The 21,521-nt window shown below is 40.8% G+C and overlaps 1 pseudogene; it reads right to left on the minus strand.

Annotated features, from left to right (window-relative positions):
• Positions 1–5,321: 5,321 nt before the first annotated feature.
• Positions 5,322–9,496, minus strand: LOC132349848 (large ribosomal subunit protein uL6-like; annotated as a pseudogene).
• Between the last annotated feature and the right edge of the window lie 12,025 nt (positions 9,497–21,521).

The following is a 21,521-nucleotide window of genomic DNA, read 5'->3' on the forward strand; positions in this document are numbered from 1 at the left end:
TGTCACACTATAAAGTGCTAAATACATATATGTTTCCATCTTTCAGTTAGGCATTACTGGACTTCTCTGTCTAAATATTTGCATTTGTGTAGCTTTCAGGAATTAATTTTCAGGCCAGGATTGAATGATACAAACTACCTTTAGAAGTGTCTACTCTGACATTTACTTATACATGAAAATTATTAGTCAGCAAGTTAATAAATCATATTTTCAGCTTGTGATAATTGATGGTATAAAAGAACCTCTAAGAACTTAACATTACATTGCTCACAAAAGTGAAATAGTAATGACAAAAACTGTATCTAATCTTCTTTTTAATAAATAACCACATGTAACTGATTTACTCAGCTCTTACCAAATCAAGTGAGGGAAATCTAAACTGATTTATAAATATTGGAGGAGTGTTTAGTTTTAACACATAATAAATGCAAAGCATAAGGATTTAAAGAAGAAACTCAAAAGAAATAATATTCTAAAATAATGTTGGTTCTTCCTTTCTCTCATTGCCATTTTTTCAAACATTTATGTTCTACCTATAAATATGCACCTGTATAAATTATGACTAAATCTATTTACACTGCTTCACAGTAAGTATTTTGCTGAATGTGTGGGATTTTAATCTCCAGTGTATTCTGTACTAAAGGATAATAGATTTGGCAACAGAAATGGGTAGTTATGTTGCATTAAAAACCACCTCTACAATTCATAACTGGACTGAGGTTCTGCTCCCAAACCAATGATATGCTTAACTTCCAAAAGGTCTAAAACAAATTCTCCAGTTATGATTTCCAGAGTCATATTTTCCTCCATTTTAAAAGATTGTAATATTTATATTATTTTCCATGAGTTCTCTAAATAATAGCTAAATGTCTTGACAATAAGTATGATTTGTTACATTCAGTGATCTCTTGATAAGTGGTAGTTTGATTATTTGCTTACATTATCAATCATCATGCCATTTATTTAATTTTCATATTTATTTTTAATAATTTTTTCTTATAAAAGGAATACATAATCATACAAAAAAAAAAAAAAACCCTGCAAATTAGGAGAAAAAGAAAAAAAAAGTCACCCATTATTCCAGCCCTAGAGAAAACCAGTTACCCTCTTGAGGACTTTTTATTAGTTCTTTTGCTCTGCATACATTTGCCATAAAGGTACAATACAAATACAAAGTAATATATACTGGGTTTTTTTGGATAAACAACAAGGTCCTACTGTATAGCACAGGGAACTATATTCAATATCCTGTGATAAACCATAGGAAAAGAATATGAAAAAGAATATATATGTATAACTGATTCACTTCACTGTGCAGCAGAAATTGACACAACATTGTAAATCAACTATACTTCAATAAAATTAAATAATAATATATACTGTTTTTTAGCCTTCATTCTTGATTATAAATGTAACCTATATGACTCCCTATAAAGAATTCTGAAAATATAAAAATTAAGACAAAAACATAAACCAGGGAAAACCCATCAGAGATTATCATTATTCATATTTTAGTGCTTCCATTAAAAGCAAACATTACTCAGCTACTTCAGAGTTCACTCAAAGAAATATTCCCTAAAATGGTCCTCAGCAGCACGATTATGTTTTCCAAATTTTTATTCACTTCTGAGTTGGATCACCATCATTCATCATGAATTTGCAATAGGAGACAACTACCTGTTACATCCTGATGTTATAGACACAAAAGACCCAACCTCTTGTCACCAATAGCTCCAGGTTTGGGGAGGATATAGACTAGAAAACAATGACAATACAGAGTGATTAGGGCTAGCATTTGAGATAAGCTCAGTCTGCAACAGAACTGGTTGGACAGAACATACGCCTATCCTGTTGGGGGAGAAAGAGTCAGGAAAACAAGCTTCCTGGAGGCTACACAGTAGGGCTTCACTCTGAGGGAGGCGTGCAGTCAAAGACGGGGAGAAGGAGAGTCAGCAGGGAGCATCCACTGTCCAGGATCAAAGATAATCCCACATTGTTGGAAGATAGAAGGATCGAGACAAGAGATGAGGTGGGGGAAGTTGGCACAGGCTTTGTATTCCATAATGAGTCTGAGTTTTATGGAGAAGGTAACAAGGCAATTAAGCAACAGAGTTGACATGATCAGTGTGCATTTAAGAGGAGCCCTCTGGCTGCAGGCGGGAAGTGATGGGAGATATGGCAAGGCTTAGGCTGAGGGCACAATAAACTACGGCAGTCATCCAGATTAGACATGGAGAGGACTGGAGTGAAGGCAGCCGTAGCAATCAATGTCAGGAATGTCAAGGAGGTTTAGAATATTCCTTACACCTCCATGTGCCACTTAGGGATTAAACTTGGATATTGATCATGCCAGCCAAATTGTTGATAAGACAATATCTCAAGACTTACCTTGATGATCTCCTTTGATATGAAATTAAACAAGACAAATAAGAATATATTTTGGATCCTGCTCCAAAGGGACCATCATATAAGACCTGGGTAAGATCCCAACACTATAATTGAAGTCAGGTAATAGGGACATATGCTATATCACTCATGGAGAGGAATGGCTTGAAGACCCTTTTAGGGCAACATGACCACTGCAGAAGAACTAGAAAAATACTTTGGGTCATGATGATTTATCTGAGCTGCAAGTTGAAAGTAGAATAAATCTATTCTGAACAATGTACTTACTAAATCATAGTCATTCATAGTATATTAACAAGACAGTTACCCAAATGGGTACACATTTGCTGAATAAACAAATGTTAGATAGGGGATGAGGACTTACAAATGCCAAGGTATGTAGAGGTTCAATATCAATTTTGTTGTCGACTGGGATTGCTAATGTGGTTTGCAGAGTTCTCCTAATCAAGGTGACTGACACTGAAAGCTATCCAAATTTTTTAGCACAGTGTTTACACCTGTCTATCATTTGGCTGCTGAAGACTTTTTTTTCCTTTAATGATTAGAACTTTCTGAAACTGGTTTGGATTGCTTCGTGAGGGGATAATGAGTTTGCTGTCACTAGAAGTATTCTTCTTAAAGGCTGAAAAAAAAAACACTGGAGGACAAGTTTTAAGCAGGATTTATATGCAGATTAAAATACTGGTTTATAGCTTTGGATGGTTTTATTTTTCTGTTGTAGTCATGGGATGATATGCTTATATATTACAGTAAGTCCCCTACATAGGAACCTTCAAGTTGCGAACTTCCAAAGATGTGAACGTGCGTTCACATATCCAAACACGTAAGTTAATACACGTGTCTGGTGTACATTGTCACATATGTGCATCCTCTACAAGTGGTTGTGCTTTTGTTTACTTTACTGTACAGTACTGTATAAAGTACAATAGTACAGTATCTTTATTTTAAGCCCAGGATGTCCGGAAGCAAATGTAAAAACAGAGGTGATGTAGCTGGTACTGCTAAGAAGCACTAAGCGATAACGATGGAAACAAAAGTGAAAATAATTGAGAGAGTGGATCGAGGTGAAAAGATGGTAGATGTCACTCATTCTTATAGTAACTGAAGAACCAAAGAGATTCATGATGCAGGAAATGCAATCCAGTTCTACCGTGTCATCTATGACGAGGAAAAAAAAGAGCTACTACCCAGACATCACTGGATCGTTTCTTCAAGAGGGTAGATAGAATTGAATCCAGCAAGGAACCAGAACCTGTGTCATCCACATCAGGCATGAGTGAAATTGCAGCTTACACTCCGTCTCCTATTGCTGATGATCCTTCAACTCTACCATCTCCCACCTCCTCTCCCTCCTCCAGTGAGTAACTCTTCTTGCCTGTTCACTTGATGCCAGCCCCTGTATGCCAGCTGTTGTACTGTACTTTTCGAGGTACTGTATTGTAAGATTAAAAATGTTTTATTTTTTGTGTTTGTTTTTTATGTATTATTTGTGTTAAAAGTATCGTAAACCTATTTTGTGTTTGTTTGTTTTTTATGTATTATTTGTGTGAAAAGTATTATAAACTTATTACAGTACAGTACTTTATAGCCAATTGTGTTTGTTGGGTACCTAGGCTAACTTTGGTGAACTTAAGAACAAATTGGACTTATGAAAGCACTCTCGGAATGGAACTCATTCATATGTAGGGGACTTACTGTACTTTTTCTTCCCTGCTACTCAGCACTACATAAACAAATTTAACTAAGTTGATAAAAGATTTAAGATACAAGGTCAGAAACCAGATACCTAGAATTCCTTCAACACACATATTTAAAATTTGCATATGGATGATTAAGTTGGATCTTCTTACAAAGCAATGATTTAAAATTTTAATTCATTCAGCCTTAATTGAGAGCTAACTTTGTGTTGCTGGATATAAAAACAGATAGGTCATACATAAAGGGCTATTTAAAATTGTATCAAATTACAAACTGAGTACAGGTGTCTACTTCCATCATACAGCCTGTGCAATGAAAGAAAACTTGATGAAAATAATCCATCATAGTGCAGAAAAATATAAGGTTTTCCATCAGAGGAACAAAAATTGTGAGAAATCTCTGGAAGATAGAATACAATCATGTGCAAACAAGACAACAACTCCAAATACATATGGGAGAAAATGATTCTTTCAAAAGTTAGAACTACCAGAGGCACCTCAAAAGGGCCATGCCATCAATGGAGGAGTATGATTTAAGGGGACCCTGCCATTGCATATTGATAAGTGATGCTGTTTCCGTTGATAAGATTTCAGGAAATCTGTTAAGAAGTGAGATCTGAAATGGCTTCTTTTTTTTTTTTTTTTTTTATAGTTTTTAGTCTTCTTTCTAGCACTACTTACTGCATGTGCTCAAGTTGAAGCCCCTTGCCCCTTGGGAGTGTATTACATTGCAAAGAAGAGAAATGTGACTCAGACAATTTTGACAGTGACTCCATAGCAAGAAAAAAATCATAAACTCATTTAAGTCCTTCTCAATGCCACATAATTACTTACAGAATATTGAGATCCTAAGACAAACTTCAGGACTAGTGTCCGAGAGATATGGAATTACCTTTCAGCTGAGAGGCAAGACAGAGTTGGGAAGTTGGTAACTCAAAAAATTTGAGAAGTCCAACCCCAGGTATCTGGATTGTCATTCCCACCATCTTTAGAAGGGGCTGAAATTTTCTGTGTCTCCAATGAGATGTCTTTTTTTCTAAGGAACTAGATTAGAAAAATCTAGGATGGAAGATGGGAACTCTCAAAGCAGCAGCCGGTGAAAATGGGATTAGGATTTTTCCCCCAATCAAGAGCTTTTATTGCATCTTTAAAATATCACAGATGAGTCTGAAGTATTATCTGGCATCTTGCTGCTTCTGTAGCTGGACAACGTAGGTCTTATTCATCAGCCTGTTGAACTGTTCCTTTTTCAGAAACAGAGATAGCATCCAGAAATTTTCTGATATCCTTGTTTTTAAGTATTGTGGCTTGCTGAATCAAAGCAGCTGAATTTGATACAAGTTCAATGTCATTTCCTTCAAAAATGAACTCATCTTTCTAGGCTTGAGATACTAAACAAGCAATGCCTGGCCTCATTTGAACCCTGTGGATATATTTTTCACATTCCCCAAATTTCAGACTTCAACAAGAGAACCATTCTCCTAAATAATGATGTTGATGGGGAAGTGAGCATACACAGACCTCATCTTGTAATGGAAGCCCAGTGTGACACCCTTGACCATGTTCTGTACACGACTACAGATAGTGTGAACCGTTGCCAGTTACTTTCTATTTCCCCACCCTTTGTCAACCCGGAGCCTCATCTTTTTCTTTCCAAGGAGACTGAGTTCTACATTAATATGATTGAAGTCCCTCCACAGGGTGCCTCTGGGCCCTTCTCAATAATTGTGCATCCCTTCAGAGTGATGTCGACATTTTCTGGAATGTCGACAGTCTGATTTTGAGAATGGTCTTCATTCTTGCAGTAGATGCAGCAAAAAGAGTGGGATTAGGCCATTAGACTAGTGGGTGGACAAAGAGAAATTGACTAGAGGAGAGAAACATGATGTTGAAATGGTAGCAAATAGAAAATTTGAAAGTTTATCCTGCAAGATGGCTAAAAATAATTTTATTCTGAATAAGAATGTGATTGCTAAGAATCACTCTTCAAGCAATCAAGGATTTAAATTTCCTTGTTTAGACTCAGAATTTAAATGGGAAAACTGATGCAGAAGACTTCAGGACCACTCTCCCCTCTTCACATGGCTGGCTTCTTCCCATCCTCTGGGTTTCAACTTTAAGATTGCATTCTTAACATAAGGTTCTCCCTGACGACTTAGCAATTGGGGCTTATATAGTGCATTGAATGCAACACATGTGTGTTCTAAACTCAAGTGATTAGACACTGATGGGCCCCTAATACTGTTCATGAACATTTGCATCCCAGGTAGATGCTGTCAGAGCATGTGTCCTGCCCAGCTCCTGCTGGTCCTCTCTTCCAACTCTTCTCCTCACTGACAGCCTCTTAGAAACCTCTTGCCACTCTCCTGGAGGGCTTCCTCTGGCTGCAGGGGCATGACCCACCATGCAGGCTGGAGGTATCTGTGAATCAATGCCTCCAGAAGCAGCCCTCAACAGTCATCCAATGGAAAATGTCAGATAAATACCCCAAACCTCGCCTCTCAGGTGGGGCAACACTGAGGCATGTTATGCAAAGTCTCCCGAGAGTCCCCAGAGGCCTGAGCCCCAGCTGCCCACATCAGGAATTCTGCTCATTTGCACACCCTTTGATTGGTTTTCTTTCCTTCCTTGTCTCCTTCCCCACTTGCCTTCCAGTGGTTCCTGGGATCGTCCCCCAGATAAACTACTTGCATTCACATCCTTATCTCAGAGTCTACTGGGGAAACCCATACTAAAACAGCATTTTTCCACATAAGAAAATTAACCAACTATGGAGGAAAGTAGATGAAGACAAATTTGAACTAACAATGACTGATGATTAGGAAGCAAAGAATAACAGCAATTAAAAACCATAGAGAACACCCCTAGGGATGCACTGACCAGTGTTTCCACCAAGCCTTGTGGGAGTTCGTACTCCCTGCCCGTGCACAGCAGCAGTGCATGTTTTCCAGTGCTGTGAAAAATTCAGCGGAAGCCAACTTCCATTGGAACCCTGAATTAACTGTTCTTATTAAACTCCAATATCGTGCTATTTAAAACATATGAGGGACTTCTCTGGCGGTCCAGTGGTAAGACTCTGCAATCCCAGTGCAGGGGGTACGGGTTCAATCCCTGGTAAGGGAACTAAGATCCTGCATGCCGCAAGGAACAGCCAAAAAAAAAAAAATAGTATAAATACTAAATTTTGGTAATAGTTAATTCCTCATATAGTCACTTACTAGTATGTAGCACTTGCTTATATGTATAAAATATGAAATGATATCATATGGTACATCATTTGCTCATAATAAAGAGGAAGCTCTGTGCTTTATCAGTTTAAGGTTCCTGAAAGCCTTGTGGATACTGGTCCACACGTTCACCAACCCTGCACTAAATAGAGACCATACTGGGAAAAAAAAAAAAAAAATTTTCGCAAGCAAATACCCACTGTTTTCTTGGCAGCCCGACTCCGGGACCAAACATACCTTAACAATTAAGTTCCTAGTCCCTGAAAGAGTAAACATACTTTCAGGGGGAAAAGAAAAACATACAACAGTCTTACCAAGTTGCTTTTTTTTTTTTTTTAACATCTTTATTGGAGTATAGTTGCTTTACAATGTTGTGTTCGTTTCTGCTGTATAACAAAGTGAATCAGCTATATGTGTACATATATCCCCATATCCCCTCCCTCTTGCGTCTCCCTCCCACCCTTCCTATCCCACCCCTCTAGGAGGTCACAAAGCACCGAGCTGACCTCCCTGTGCTATGCAGCTGCTTCCCACTAGCTATCTATTTTACACTAGGTAGTGTATATATAAAAAACTAAAAATAGAACTACCATATGACCCAGCAATCCCACTACTGGGCATATACCCTGAGAAAACCATAATTCAAAAAGATACATATACCACAGTGTTCATTGCAGGTGTATTTAAAATAGCCAGGACATAGAAGCAACCTAAGTGTCCATCGACAGGCGAATGGATAAGGAGATGTGGTGCATATGTACAATGGAATATTACCAAGCTGTTGGGTTTGATATTTATACTACTCTCTTTCTCGGGTCAAGGCTGCGGAGTATAAACTGGGCTCCAGCCAGGTTATAACCACTTTCCTTCAACAGTCATTTTCCAGAAACTTCTGTTTTCTGGAAGAGATTTTTAAAAATAGTACCTGGGAGGAAATCAACCATGCTTATGTTGCTGAGTGATTCTAATATGTTTGAGGGGGAGTACGGCCCATGCATGTTAAATCATTCACTGTTTGCAGAGAACTTCCTTTTGGGTGTAGATTTTCTTATTCTCCGCCACCAGCAGCTATTTTTCTAGTCGCCTATATGTGTTTGCAAGTTTGTCTCCCTCAACCGGACTGTACACGAGTGGAGGGCCACGATCTTGCCTAATCTACCTCTGCCTGCCCGCGACAGCGCAGGTCAGTAAAGGGAGAGGGGAAGCGGGGCTCCGTTGCAGGAGGGAAGAAGGAGGAGCCCTGAGGCGGGACTTCCACTGCAGCGCCCTCTGCAGACCTCATTGATGGATGTGAATTCACCACCAGCTTGGCTTCCTTCCCTTCCCCATCAAGTTTCCCCCATTCCTTTAGCGTCTTCCTGAAGCCCTTCCTGAATAAACCATTTGAACATGATTCTTGTCACAAGGCTTTCTTCTGGGAATCACCAGCTGACTTCAACCCAGAGGACTGAGAATCAGAGCATTGGAAATATGCAAGTTAGTGGTTACCATCTTGTTTTAGTTAACGGTCCTCTGTTTCCAAGGAGGAGAAACCCATTCAAATTAACTTAGATGGAAAGTATACAAAAGACTTACATTCCAGAGGTACACCGTGGCCTTGGGGGAATTAGAAAGTCACCTTAAACGTGTTGGGGCCACATAGTCTCTCTTCTCTGATTCTCCTAGCACTTGTACTCATCTTTTTTGCTGCAGTTAATATTTTCTACGATGCTTTACTCTAATGTGCTGTGTTGGCACATGGCTGCAGCTTACTAAGGGAACATAACCCTTGCCCTGTCTCTACAGAGAACAAACTAATTCAGTCTCTTAGTGCCGTAGGTCCAAATGCCAGGGGAAAAATTCAAAACACCAGAATCTGATTAGCCCACCTGGGGCAGGTGTCTGCTCCATGACAATCAGATGTTGCCTCGGAAGCAGGGTCACCTGCCCCAACACAGCCACTTCTTCAACAGTACTGTGGGCATGGGTGGGCTTTTTCAAGAGGGATTGTAGGCTCAAGGCAATGACTGATATCTTTAGGACAATAACAAGCCAAGACTTTTTTGTTTGGCCTTCAAACATCTCAGTGTTGGCCCAGCCCTACCCTCTGAAGCATAGAGATCCCCACTCACTTGAATATGTTCCATCAACCTCGGTCTCATGGGCTTGTTCACCACGTATCAACATGCTAGGCTAACTCCATCTCCATGCCATCTGTTTCATTGGTCCTCAGATGATACAGGCTTTGGCTTTGTTTCTACAAACACTATCCTTCCTTTATTTCCTACCTTCTCCATGAAGCCTTTCCCAAGAATTCCAATCCTCCCCTAATGCCAATGCATTATTTATATTTTGTCCATTTGCCCGTGTTGCATGGTAGAAGCAAGGTTATCTTCCCTATTCTGTAAGCCCCTCAAATCAGTGGGACGTCATACTTCCTGTTTCTGTTGCATCCCCTACAGCACTTGGCATCATTCTAAGCATACAGTCAGCAACACACAGCTGCTCTGCTTCATGTATTGACTGAAGTAACTAAGCTTTTCTACAGCACTTACTTCAGTGCCTTCCTCATAGCTGGAATAACAAGCCTTTGAATTACCGCCCCTAAGGTGGTACCACTGCAATGTGAGCTCGCTCTACTTCCAACTTCCAGTATCTTCATCTCACACCAGAGGGTGTCCTCCCAAACAGCAGAAAGCCACCCTGGCCTCAGACACAGTAGATTGGACAGTCTGGGTGGTTAACCGCTGGCAGCCCTCCACCAGTGATGCTTAGAGGCAGGTGGATATATAACTCAACTCCCTCCCCATCCATAAGTCAACTCTGAGTCTTGTACATCAGCTCCCAGAGTTTCCCACTGGACTTGAGCTCTAGTCGCCCACGGTGATAACTTGCTCCATAAGGCTGCCTACCCTTCTGTGTCACCTCCACAACTCCCTGCTAGTGTTTCCTGGGACCGCCTCCCACGTAAACTACTTACACTTGAATTCTTGTCTCAGGGTCTGCTACAAGAGAGGGGACCTACACTAAGATGAGATTCAATAAATACTCATGATTGAAGGAAAAGGTGATTTCACCTTCCCCCTCACAGGCCGAGAAGCCAGGCCAGGGGCAGGGTTGGATTTCTCAAGCCCAGGGAGGATAGAAGTCTCAATTTCCATGCTGTACCTCAAAAGTGGAAATACCCAGAAAGGAGAGGCTTCATGGGAATCAGTTTAAAACACAAAGCACTGTATCCTTGGGGGCAGCTGTGAAGTTCACAGTATCCAGCTAGGTCTAGAGAAGGCAGGTGCTACAACACAGCTGTCCACAGTTTACTGGCCCAATTTGGGATGGGCGATATATATCTTGGCAACCCAGAAGCCAGACCCCCATTTTTCCTGGTTTCCACTAATACATAACAGAGATGAATCGAGGAAAAATAATAACTACTCTTAGACTTTTTGCTAACCTTGATGGACTACATTTGACTTGAGTTATAAAATCAGAAAAATGTCCCCTCTCTTGCATCTTAAATTTTGGAAAAATTTCTACCTGCTAAAATAGTTTTCCAGAAATGAAGTGGACAAAAGCTATACAAATGCTTCAAGGATGATGGGAAAAAGCAGTTACCCCGGATCAACTGGAAGTGCAGCTTGAATATTTCTGATGGTTGATTGCATAACCATCAAGTTCTTGAACATTTAACATGTTAGTCCTTTGTTTGCTGGAGGAATGCAATTGCTCAATGAAATGCGAAAGAACTTGGCAAGGACCATTTTCATGATTATCTACCAAGTTCTTGCTTTAACTTGTTTGCTTAATCAAATGCCTACTTATGATCTCCTTGGGAGGTTCTAAATTTCATTAGCTCTTTCCTTAAAGAGAAGTTAATCTACTCAGGAAGGAAGGCTTATTCATCATAGGTCAGAGAACATTAACACTTCCTAATAATTAGTTCCAAGCCCCAGTTTCTAGACGACTAACCAGTTCAGCAAAATCCTGGTTCAGCAGAACCAGAACCTGTTTTCAGCAGAACCACTGCAACCAGTGCAAAATGTAATATCTCATTGAACTGTTTTGTCATTAGAGTCCCAATGTTTTGCTATAGCTAAGCAACAATTAAACCAAATGATGCTTGTCTTTTCACTGAGGGGATCTACAGAACAGCTCTCTGTCAATAACTTTAATTTGAGATCTGCCTGCTGTACTGATGAAAACCATCTTAATGAACTTGTGAATTTCTCATTGTCTTCTATTGTAAAAATGTACAGCAAGTTTCCTGCTCAACTATGCATAATCAGAAGGTGAACACCCTCGCTGCTGTGGACTTGAACTTGAATAAAAACTTTGTCTTCTCAGAAAGATGGCATGCTAGATGGAAGAGGGGCTTATAAAAGCCTTTAATTTACAAACGAAGGATGTCTTCCCTCTGCACATTATCATGGTAGCCAGAATAATGGACCTTTCCTCCAAAATGTCCACATCCTTATCCTTGGAACCTGTGAATATGTTTCCTTACATGGCAAAATGGTCTTTGCAGATGTGATGAAGTGAAGGATCTTGAAATGTGGAGTTATTCTGGATTATCTGGGTAGGCTCAACCTAATTACAAGGGTCCTTAAAATCATAGAATCTTTCCCTGTTGTAGCCGGAAGGAAATATGACTACAGAAGAATGGCGAAAGGCATGTAATCTTGCTAGATTTGAAAATGGAGGAAGAGGTCACAAGCCAAGGAATGTGGCTGGTTCTAGAAGCTGGAAAAGACAAGAAATAGAGTCTCTCTTAGAGCCTCCAGAAATGATCACTACCCTGCTGACACCTTGATTTCGGCCCAGTGAGTCCTGTATCAGACTTCTGATGTCCAAAACTATAAGATGATAAATGTGTGTTCTTATAAGCCACTAAGTTTGTGGTAATTTGTTGCATCAGCAATAAAAACTAATACAGTTATACTTAAATAATTCCTGGAAAAACTTAAGTAAGAAAAGAAAAAATATATTATGGTAAAGTTATTTCTTCTCCCCCAAAATATCTAGAAGTGTGACTTTTCTTTTTCCTTTTCTTTTCCACCATCCAGGATTAATAGCTATTAACTCTTTGTGTTTGTGGCCTTTCGCTCTGTTTTGTAAAAAAGTACAATATTCATTACAGTTGAACATCAGGTCCCCTTTAGCCATAATGCCAATTGCATTCCCTGACCCACTCCACCAATCCTAATCATATTTTAACATATATTTTTATAATCTATTAAAAATATTATATATAAATGTATAATCATTAGTGTGCACTTTCTAAATTTTTCCATATAATGTCATAGAATTAAGGGCTATTTGACAAAAGCTGGAAAACAGGACACAAAGTCACTACCAAAGATGATGCATCTTAAGAAAGAAAGAGAGGTCTAGCTGATAACTCCCTGGCTTCTCCCTGTTTTCCCTTTGCTTTCTATCTCCTGTCTCCTGGCCACGTTTCCCACAGGCCAAATCCGGCCAGAAGCCCATTGGCTGGGAAGTCCGAGAAATGTAGTTTGCATGATGAGCCCTCTGCAATGCAGAAGAGGACAGGGGAGTGTGTAGAAGAGAGCTGAAAGCAATCTGGCAAATGCTTTGCAGGGTGTATGCTAGATTTACAATGATGTCCTTTAAAAACCCTGCAATTTTCAGCTTTCCAGAATGAGGGTCATATATTTTTGTTTTGTTATCTCTTTGTGCCAGAGGACCTTTGAATGCTTAAAAGGAAATTCTGAAGAAGTCCCTACCATGGGGAAGGGGGTCCAGTGGGACCGGAGCCCGCCAGTTGGCAGGCCCCTTGAGACTCGAGCCCTCATTTACCTTCTGCTGTAACTGTATCTTCCAGCTTCTGAGTGGAAAGAAGGACTCTAGAATCATGATCTCTGGAAAGAGAGAGAAATGAAGCAAAAATGAAGCTTCCCAGGGTGGGCAGATTATTTCAATAAAAATATCAGACATATATAAATGAAAACATTGACAAGACACCAACAAAAATATGCAGTATGAAAAGATTTCTGGAAACAATCTACAATATCTCCTATTTTGCATTAAATAGAATATTTCCCTTTTTATTTTATTGATTGATTGATTATTATTATTTTTGGCCATGCCACACAGCATGTGGGATTTTAGTTCCCCGACTAGGGATAGAACCCACGCCCCTTAGAGTGGAAGCGTGGAGTTCCACTGGACTGCCAGGGAAATCCCTTTTCCTTTTCAAAGTAAAATTTTCAGGAATTCATGTTTTTACCCTTCAACTAGAAGGGCATCACACAGACCAAGAGAACAAACCAAAGGATTGTTCACTGATCAAATAATAACATGAAAAATAATCAAAACTGTTTAATTAGATTGTTCCAGACTTTTATAAGGAAAACTAACATCAGAGGGGTTGTTGACACATTTCTTCAATGTTTTTTCAGCGTAAAAGCTCACATCCTGAACGCTCTCAGCTTCAGAGGTTTGATAAGCTCCACCCTATCGAGTACAAGTAGGGTCTTCAAATCACTATTTAGACAGAAACTATAGACCAGCACCATCCAATAGAAATATAACATGAGCCATGTTCCAAAAAATAAAAGGTGGTGGGCGAAGTGAGTGAAGAGGGTCAAAAAAGGTACAAATTTCTAATTATGAAATAAGTCATGGGCATATAATGTACAGCATGGTGACTATAGTCAATAATGCTGTGTTGCATATCTGAAAGTAGCTAGAAGAGTGGATCTTGAAGAAAAACATAAACAAAAACATGAAACTGGTGAAATTAATTTTAAGAATATTTTAAACTCAGTATATCGAAAATATTATCATTTCAACATGTAATCAATACAAAAATAATAAAATAATTTTGCTCTTTTTCAAACCTAATCTTTGAAATCTTACATGTATTTTACACTTTCACCATGTCTCAATTCAGATACTAAATTTTTATTGGGAATACTTGATTTGTATTCAGATTTTATAAAACATACAGTTGCTAAGAAAAATTCATGTACTCTGGTTGTTCCAAGCATACATTAAAAAAAAGTTCTTCAGTAACTGGATCAAGTATAAATTTTTAAATTTAATTTTAATTTAAAGTTAAATAAAATTAAAAATACTCATAACGGCCGCAGTTTCTGTGCTCAGCAGATACATGCGGCTCACAGCTACCGTACTGAACAGCGAAACACTCCATCAGAGACAAGGACTTGTAAAAACCTGAGGTTTTTTTCACCGTTATAACTTTTTCATGCTACTTTTCAAGGTGACCTGTTTTTTCTTCATAAGGATTAATCTGAAGCCTTTAAGTAAAAAGTACCTGTGTTCTTGTTACTGGTGTCAATAAGGAAGTAATGGCTAGAGAAGGAGGGAAGCTTCATGTAAGAGTGAGAGGATGTTTGTAGGTGCATCAAAGAAAGAAAAGCAGCCTGACTCTCCAAGGTCTTCTGGACAGAAAGAATAGAGGCCCCCAGAGCAGAAGAATGGGCTTGGAAAGTGACCTTGTTCACTTTCAGACAGTGCTCTTCGTCACAAATGACAGATACTTGATTCAAACTGGCTTTGACAATGAAGGCTCTCTGTGGGCTTAAGGAACTAAAAAGTCTGCAGGCTCTGTAATGAGAAGCTCAGGCATGGCTGAATCCAGGGGCTCAAATAATATCCTTAGGAATTGATTTATCTCAGTCTCTCAACATCAGTGCCCACTGTATTGCTTTCAGTCTCAGAGTTTCTCCAACAATGGCAAGATGGCTGCCAGCTATCCCAACCTCACGTCCTGTTCTTCATCCCTACCAGAGAGGATGCTTCTTTCCTAAAAGACCCAGCATAAGTCCTAGGGCTGATGGTCATTGTCCTCTGCTTGGGTCACTTGATCATTTCTTAAATAATCCCCAGGCCTGATTGACTTTCCAACCTTGGAGATGGAGGGTCGGATCTGCCCACTCAAACCACATGGACTCGATGAGGGAGCTTGGTTCCCAGGGAAAATTAGGTTGCTGTCACTAGGGAGAGAGAGAAGTGTGCTGGGCAGGAAAAATCGTTTGTATGTCAAATCAAGATGCTTGGCAATGAGGAGGCTAGTTGGTTCCCCCCAAAATGATTATGGTTATTCAGATTTTATGTGGCTTCATTAGAAATACTGTATCGTCTATCAGGTGTTCCATCTCCTTTTTCCATTAGTCTTTTGGGAATCCACACCTTTTTCAAGTTACTTAACCTTGAGGAAGTTGTTTAACCTCATTGTGCTTCAGAGTTTCCATCTGTAAAATGGGGACAATAATAGGACCTACCTATCACATTTGTAATAAAAATTAAATAAGCTAATATGTGTGAAATACAAGATAGACAATTTATGAATAGAGTCTGGCAGATGACAAGTTCTAAAAAATTCCACTAAATAAACATGTAAAAATGTGATATTATATACTTTTCTTAAAAGATTCATTGCCTTCTCAAATGAGTTCATATATGACTCTTTCTGTCAAAGTAGGTTTCAGAGAGAGGAGAGACTACTGAAAATGTTTATTGGATCAATGAATGAATCCCATTGTCAGAGTTAAGGATGTATATACATTTTTTTTCAAAGGCATACCTATGTCCTTAAATACAGTTTGCCTGTATTGTGATTTCTCTCTTAGGAACATATGTCAGAATTTAATTAAATTAAAACCAGTGCATTCCTCCTGTCAAAGACACTCTGACTCTGGTTAATGTAATGGCACCAAGGAACAATCTGGGTATTGTGATCATCATGAGGAATTGTCTCCATCTCTATTCTATTCTTATTGTCCCAATACTTGGTTTAATTAAGTCATAGGAATTATAGTAAATGGGGTTTATCTGGGAAAAGACTCCTTGAGAAATCAAGGGACCATCTCCAGTTGCCTCTGCTGGGGAAAGCAGGACTCAGTTCCTACTTGGGGAATGAAAACACCCAGACACGGAGGGAGACTGTGGCTGCGAATTGCCTGAGACCGAGGCTCCTGAAAATGCCGAGTTGATATCTGATGAGAAGGTGACCCTCAAAATCCTTTTTTGTTGGACATATTCAATCAATAAAAGCCACCCGTGAAAGGTGATTCAAGGTACAACATGCTTTGCCTTCCCTAAAGTACTGGTGCCCTGTATCCATCCCTTCCCTCACACCTGGTCTAAAATGACCACCCTGCAGCACTTCACTGCCTAGGCACTGCCTTCAGTAGCCCCTTGCCTGTTCCACAAGCACATTTGCCACCTGCAAGGACACACATTCACCTCCTGGCCCCCCACCACTGTCACACAGATAATGTATTAGATCACCCCATTCCTCACCCCTCACTGTACCCATACCCTTCCGTAAATAGCTTTGCATTTCCTTCCACTAGAAATCTTGCTTTGGTCCCACGTGGGCTTACTTTGGCCAGTGGAATATGGACAGAAATGGCAGTGAATCAGTTCTGAGCCTACACACAAAGAGGCAGCACCCTTTCTGCTTGCTTCTCTTGTGCAGAGTTCTGCCACATCATTCCTCTGGTTCCAGAAATATGAAACATGTATGGAACAGAGCCAACCTGGCAAATCAGCGAAACTGTGAGCATGACAATGCATGTTTATTATTAGCCATTGAGATTTGGGCTGCTTTGTTACATAGTATGGCTCAGTTATAGTTGACTGGTAAACAAGCTATCAGCCAAGAGGGAGCAAGGAAGGCTCTGAGAGTCTTGGCCACAGCAGGTGAAGTTTTCCGCAGGGGTGGCAGAATTTGTAGCATCGTCACTGCAGCCGTTCCTTATCCCTCCTTCCTTGTTTTCTGTAATTATAGAATCTAAAAAGTGAAATGCCCGTTTCCAGAATGTTTTACAGCTGGGCCGTCTGATCCAGTTCTAGCCAACGACATAGAAGTAGAGATTTGCAGGGGACTCCTGAGAAAACTTTTGCTGTTTGAACACGAGAGAGACTTCTGGTACCACCCTCCTCCCTTCTTCCTGCCTTGGAGTCAGTCGCGATGCCTGAATCCATAGCAGCCACCTTGCAACCAGGAGGTGAGCAGCATGAGGTTGAAAAACCAACAGCTTAAGGAAGACAGGAAGAAGATGGAAAAAGATGGAAAAATCCTGGGTGCTTGAAGAGATTGCTGAATAGCTAAACCAGCAGCAACCAATGCCTATCTCTGGTTTTCTTTTAACGTGAGATACAATCAGTGTCCCTTTTGTTTAAACTCCTGTTAGATGGGGTTCTGACATCTAAAGTGAAATGCATTCCCGGATGATATGCCTATTTTCTGTTTGGACTTGGGTCTTGCCCAGTCTGCTTACGTCAGAAAGATGATGCTGCTTCCTCACTGGGTATTGGAGGAGCTGAGATAGAAGGAAACTCCAAAGGTTTCGTAACTATTGTGGGGAGGGAGAGGGAAGCAGCAGTCTTAGCTTTTAACATCAGATAGGAGTCCCCTAGGAACTGAGACTGGGGAAGATTTGATTACTTCTCTCTCTGTCCTGACCCACTCGATCCATTAAAATCCAACCCATCCATCATTCTTAGCCTGTTCCATGAAGCTTTCTCAAATTCCAGCCAGAATGACTCACTACTTTCTCTGAATTCCTCGAGTTGTTTGTTTGCTCGTTTATTTCAGCCTATGTGTGCCCCTCAATTGACACATCACACTTGGCTCTGCATGAGTCCAGCTATATATGTGTCTTATCTTCCCTACAAGGATAGTGTCTTAGTAGCCCCTGCAGAATCTCTTGTAGAACCTAGTAGACACTGGTCGGCATGCATCAGGCCTTTAGAACTAGTGGTAACTATTAATCAAATAAAATGCATATGGGGTTTCCCTGGTGGCACAGTGGTTGAGAATCTGCCTGCCAATGCAGGGGACACGGGTTCGAGCCCTGGTCTGGGAAGATCCCACATGCCGCGGAGCAACTAAGCCAGTGAGCCACAATTACTGAGCCTGCGCGTCTGGACCCTGTGCTCCGCAACAAGAGAGGCTGCGATAATGAGAGGCCCGCGCACCGCGATGAAGAGTGGCCCCTGCTCGCCGCAACTGGAGAAAGCCCTCAGCACAGAAACGAAGACCCAACACAGCCATAAATAAAAAATTTTTTTTAAATGCATATGAATTTGCTTTATAGCAAGCCTAGCATCACAACCAGGTTTGTGGGTGTATCTGGAAACCTAATTAGGGATTGGCAGCAAAAACAGTTCGGTTTAGGATACCCTCTACTATAGAGGAAGCAGATTAAGAAAGAAATCAGGGGACAAAAGAGAGGAGAAATAAAGAACAATCCAAAGTCACCTCCAAAGAGACCAGAGTCTGTACAGTTCATTCCCTCTTGGGAATGTTCCTATCAGAAGTTCTGATGACAAAGAGTCAGCAACCTGGCATGGTTTTGCATTTCTATCCTGTGCCTTAAAATATGTGTTGGATCGTTTAGACTTTTTAGCTTCCACTTTAGTTAAAAAGAAGAGGGAAACTTTAATTTGGGCAGTGCCTGAGCTCATAGTTAAGAAGTGGGGTGGTGCGGTCTTGGACTGGGTCCCCCAGAAGCAGGGAAAATGGCTTATTTGGGAAGTGATTCCAGGAAACACAGGGGAGACTGTGGAAATGGCAGTGACGGGAAGGAAGCGAACAGGGGTGGGTTAATGAGTAAGTTACACCTGTGTGTGCCTGGATCTTGATCCTGGCAGGGAGCTCTGTGTAGACTCCACTTCCAAATTGTTCCACTATGTAAAAAAAGTCACTAAACCAATGTTGGAAGAAAATATTATTTTTATAAAAGGCTTTGATGGGTAGGCTTGAAGTTACTTTTTTTTGGTTCCTTATAATTGTCTAAACTTTACATATTTTCCACGATGAACATGTATCACTTTTTTAAGTTCCTCACAAAATCTTTGAGAAAACATCATGTCACTTATTACCAATAATGATTCTAAAATTATTTTGCTGACTTGGCCCATCCGAGTCTCTGCTGTTAACTTCTGTTTAGCTCAAGGGTACCAGCTCTGTCCTCCTCATTCCCCAAGATGCCCATGTCACACTCCCTCCCACCAGTATGCATTCACTCTTTTAAGAAAATATTTATAGGGTCCCCACTGTGTGCCAGGCACTGCCCTAGGCACTAGACAAAACCAGACATTGTCCCAGCCCTCATGGAAGGAACTGAGTAATAAAATAAAGCAAATTTTAAAGATTCTGTCTTTCAGAAGCACTGTGCAGGAGTGCTTTTTTTTGTGGGAATTCTATGAGGTCCCAGTTCTCTGGGAAACTATAGTAGGAGATTTAGATCCAACGGGGGAAGCTGTCCTTAGGAAGTGAGGTTCAACCTAAGATCTGAAGGATGCAGAGGAGTTAACCGGGCAAATGTTAATTGCATTTCTAATGTGTGCATGGGGTCATCATGTTGGGGTCTTGGGACGCTACGTTCAAACCTCTGTCCTCAAAGACATAGCCATCTAATTGTCAGCCCACAATCAAGTTTCCTAAAATAACAGAGAAAAAACAAAACAAAACAAAACATTGTTGGATCAAGTCCCCCAGTGTCTGTAGGAAGATGTGAGAGTTCAAAGGAAGAGGCAATCAATAAGGCTAAGTAGACAGGAAGGCCTCTTTGGAGGAAATGTAGCTTGGGTTCAGGTTTTATGCCAGCAACAAGGAAAGGTTCCCAAGGAAGGGGAACAGCACACACAAATGCTCAGAGAGCTCAATGTCAGGGACCCTTCTATTGAACGGTGAGATGACCAGCAAGATGAGAGTAGCAGATAGGTATTAAGTGGAAGAGATGGCCTGTCCTTGGAAGCCGGGTAAAGATTCCTGGACTTGATGTGATGGGAACTAAGGAGCAAAGACTGCCAAAATGCAGGCATTACCTACAGGAGGATTGATGCAGCTGACTTCACCCCTGGGAAGGAGGGGAGACAGAGGGGCTGGCCACAGTGATCCAGACAGCAAGAGAGAGTCTGACAAGGAGGACCTTCTTCCTTGTATCCATGGTAAACTAGGATTTAAGAGGTTCACTGAACTTTTAGCTTCTGAAAAAGAGATTTCTATTAGAAAGGGAAACATCATTATATTGCTTGATAGAATTGGTCTCATCTCATTTATTTTATCCATCTTTCTCTTACAACCAAGGAAATATACTGAAACCCAACCAATTTCTTTCCTTTCCCAGAAGCTCTCCACAGGAAGGAGACCATATTTGCAAGTCATCTAGGACTCAGCTCTCCTGGAGCAAACCCATGGAGTGGGAGACCCTTCTCCTGCTCTAGGGAACACCTCTTCCCAATCCCTAACCTTCCTGACTCACAAAAGTTGCTGCCAGCCGTGTTGGGGTGGGAGTGAGGGCAGGAAGTATAGGTCATGCTGACAAAGGGTCTTCATTGCTGGAGGGGGCTGCAGAGGCATGAGGGTGGGGCTGAGGGATCTCTTCCCTAGCAGAGGCTGGTGGACCAAGCGGTGCCCATTCTGCCCCATTGCTTCCCATGGCCAGCAATTCCTCTGGCTAGACCATACCTTTGTAGGCCATTTTCTACTATGTCCGCCTACTGAGATAGCTCCTCCTGTGTTCTAGATCTCTCCAAGAAAGGTGAGTTTCTAAGTTCTACTGTGTTCTGTCTTAGTGAACACTTTAAGGGCCTTTTGAGCAACAATAGAGGAATCAGCTTTACCCCTGCTTCAGCGCACACAGTAAATCCCCAATCAGGACAGCGCTAGAATTTTCTATATGGGACACATTAATAGGTGGCAATCTGGAACTTCACTCAAAACTCTATTTGCCTACAAACACGCTGTTTTGATTTTGATTTTATGTTTACTGGGGCAGCACATGGAAGTAATGGGGTACGACAGTCCACAGCTTCCAAGCTTGTCCCTGATACCACCCCTGAGCCCTACAACTAGGCTTCTTTTCAGTTACAGACTTTCATAAAAAGTCCTACACCCTCATCTGTACTTTCACACCAAGGACAGACAGAGGCTTGCATGCAGAAATCATTTACAGTGAATAAATTGGTCAATTAATTATCTAACTTCCCTACAGAGCTGGCTACTTCCTTCTCGTGGGAAGGTGAACACCTGCTGAGAAGGTTCTCAGGAATCAGCTTCCGCCCAAACACCCCACCCAGAACAGACCTTTCAGCTACCTGGGGCTTCTCTTAGAAACAGTTTTTCTGGATCTCTGACGCCCTCTAGTGGCTGTCTCAGGCTGAAATCCTGCCTAAAGTCAGCAGCCGTTCCACCTCCTCCTAAAAATAGGACCAG

Source organism: Balaenoptera ricei, chromosome 15 (genome assembly GCF_028023285.1).
Source record: "Balaenoptera ricei isolate mBalRic1 chromosome 15, mBalRic1.hap2, whole genome shotgun sequence".
NCBI lineage: Eukaryota > Metazoa > Chordata > Mammalia > Artiodactyla > Balaenopteridae > Balaenoptera > Balaenoptera ricei.